Below are 3,445 nucleotides of genomic sequence, written 5' to 3' on the forward strand. Positions count from 1 at the left end.
TTCACCGTGTTAACCAGGATGATCTCGATCTCCTGACCTTGTGATCTGCCCGTCTTGGCCTCCCAAAGGGCTGGGATTACAGGCTTGAGCCACCGCACCCGGCCGATAGATGCTTTCTTTAGATAAAACACACTTGTCTTAAGTGTTCAGTATAATTGCTTTGATAAATGTATATAACTGGTTGGTGGCTAATGCCTGCAATCCGAACACTTTGGGAGGCTGAGGCAAGAGTATCACTTGAACCCAAGAGTTCAAGACCATCCTGGGCAACATAGCAAGGCCCTGTCTACAAAAAATTAAAAAATTGACTGGGCGTGGTGGTGTGCACGTGTAGTGTTAGCTACTTTGGAGGCTGAGGTGAAAAGATCACTTGAGCCTGAGAGGTTAAGCTGCAGTGAGCCATGTTTGTGCCACTGCACTCCAGCCTGTGTGACAGAGTGAGACCCGTTTCAAAAGAGCATCAAAAATGAAGTATACAACTATGATACCGGCACCCAAACAAGAAGCATCCATCAACCCCAAAAGTTCCCTGGGACCTTTTTGCAGTCATTTTTCTGTTCATTCCCACACCTGCCTGGGCAACCACCAATCAGATTTCTTTAACTACAGAATACTTCCTTTTGTCTCTTCTAGAATTTCATATAAATGAAATCGTATCATATATAGCTTTCTGTAACTACAGATTACTTCCGTATCTTCTAGAATTTCGTAGAAATGAAATGGCACCACATACAGCCTCTTGTGTCTGGCTTCTTTCACCCAACATAATGATTTTGAGATTCTTCCATATCACATGTGTATCCACAACTTGTTCCTTTTCAGTGCTGTGTTATAGTCCATTGTATGGACATACAATAATTTGCTTAACCGTTCACTCGGGTTGTTTCTGTTTTGGTCTTTTATGAATAAAGTTGCTATGAACATTCTTGTACAAGTCTTCCTGTGGACATGTTTATTTCTTATTTATTATTTTTCTTGAGACAGGGTCTTGCTCTGTCACCGAGGCTGGAGTATAGTGATCATGGCTTGCTCTATCCTTGTCCCAGGCTCAAGTGATCCTCCCACCTCAGCTTTCTAAGTAGCTGGGATTACAAGTGTGTACCATCATGCTTAGTTAATTTTAATATTTTTGTAGAGATGGGGTATCATTATATTGCCCAGACTGGTCTCAAGCAGTCCTCTTGCCTCAGCTTCCCGAAGGGCTGGGATTACAGGCATGAGCCACCATGCCCGTCTTTCTTTTTTTTTTTTTTTGAATGAAGTCTTGCTCTGTTGCCAGGTTGGAGTGCAGTGGCATGATCTTGGCTCACTGCAACCTCCGCCTCCCAGGTTCAAGCAATTCTCCTGCCTCAGCCTCCCAAGTAGCTGGGACTATAGGCACGTACCACTATACCTAGCTTTTTTTTTTTTTTTTGAGACAGAGTCCCACTCTATCACCCAGGCTGGAATGCAATGGTGTGATCTCGGCTCACTGCAACCTCCGCCTCCCGGGTTCAAGTGATTCTCCAGTCTCAGCCTCCTGAGTAGCTGGGATTATAGACACACACTACCATGCCTGGCTAATTTTTGTATTTTTACTAGAGATGGGGGTTTCACCATGTTGGCCAGGCTGGTCTCGAACTCCTGACCTTGTGATCGGCCTGCCTCAGCCTCCCAAAGTTCCGGGATTACAGGCGTGAGCCACTGCGTCCAGTCAGTTTACATTTTTCATCATATATGCAGAGACAATCAGGTGTGTCTGTGGAACATCTACAACATGTTGTTCCACTCACTGCCCAAATCAGGGAGAGGAGATTCTGCAGGTTCGTTCTGTCTTCCTGAGGAGTCTCTCTGGGGTTTATATAGGGGAAGGGCTCCAGGAGACCCTGACAGCACCTACTTCTGTAACTGAAGTCTCACGGCCAGTAAGGAAGCATGAAAAGGTGCCAGCATGGGCTTGAGAAGGGTTATGACATCATCCATCAATATGTCCCATCTCCCCTTCAACTCTTCTCTGACCCGGCTGAGATTCTGCAGATGCCGCCTCACCTGGCTCTAAGAGGATTGGGGCAGGTGGTGAGTTAGATTAGGTCAAGGCCGGGGAAACCTGCTAGGGAGAAACGCAGGGACTGAGAGGGAGGGAGAGAGACTAGGGAAGGAGAGGGAAGGGGGAGTACGGGTCTGCACAGGGCAGAGAGAGATAGGAGATGAGTCAGAGGAGGCAAGAGATATGGGAGGAAGGTGTGTCTAAATGGCAAAATAATAAGATCACCCATTTATTCCGAGCTTCCTGAAATCTAGGCTCTGTGCTGGGCATGTAAATGGCACAGTTCCATGTTGCTACACCCCACACATATGGAGAAGATGTAGTTGTTACCCAAAGTCTCATGGACATCCAGCTGTCCACAGGTCCTCCTCCAAAGAGTCCAACAAGCAGATGAGCTTGGTATCACTCGATAGAGTGGAGGGTTTAAGGGCTGTGCTCTTTGGCCGGGTGGACTGTTCCATGCTCAGACTGAATCTTTTCAGTCTTCTCAGAAAGGCACTTAAACACCCTGAGGTTTGGTGTAACCCCCCATAGGCAAAGGGATTACAGACTGCCAGCCTCAAAGGACCTTTTGTAAGGATATTAGAGCACACAGGACAGCTGCTGTCACATGGGAAGTGACACAGGCTGGGGAGACCTTGTCTGTTCTGGTTTTGAGGGCAGGAGACTCCCATGCCTCAGTTTCCCCTTTTCTTTGCACCTCACTCTCCCTCTCTCCCTCTCTCCCTGCCCCTCAGTCTCTCCCTTTTTCCACCGCTCTGCCTCCCTTGGGACAGTCTCAGTGTGGTTTTCTGTGTACATCCCTCTCAGGGTCTCTCTGAGGAGCAGGAGGGTTTTTCATTATATCCCGGCAGTCTGTCCCCACCTCCAACCGCAGCCTGTCACATGTTTCCCCCAAATCCGCGCTAATTCTCCCTATGTTTTGCTGAGGCTGGCCTGACCTAAGAGGATTGAAGCATTTGCTAAATGAGACTTGGACAGGGTCAGAAAACTAGCTGTGGGAAGACACAGGGGCCAGGATGGCCGCAAGGTGATGGCAAAAGAAGCAGGAGAGGAGAGGACAGAGGCAAGGGGTGGCATGCTATTGGTGCAAGGACATAGAGACCAAGAACCCAATAGAGACTTTTTGTAGAGCCAGTCATGGTGGCTCACACCTGTAATCCCAGCAGTTTGGGAGGCCAAGGTGAGGGGATCACTTGAACCCAGGAATTCAAGACCAGCCTGGGCAACGTGGTGAGACCTTGTTTCTGCAAAAAGTAAAAGGAGATTAGCCAGGCATCGTGGTGTGTGCCTGTGGTCCTAGTTACTCAGAAGGCTGAGGTGGGAGGATCACTTGAGCCTGGGAGGTTGAGGTTGTAGTGAGCTGTGATTGTGTCACTGCACTCCAGCCTGGGCAACAGAGTAAGATCGTGTCCAAAA

Source organism: Mandrillus leucophaeus, unplaced genomic scaffold (assembly GCF_000951045.1).
Source record: "Mandrillus leucophaeus isolate KB7577 unplaced genomic scaffold, Mleu.le_1.0 Scaffold120, whole genome shotgun sequence".
Lineage (NCBI taxonomy): Eukaryota > Metazoa > Chordata > Mammalia > Primates > Cercopithecidae > Mandrillus > Mandrillus leucophaeus.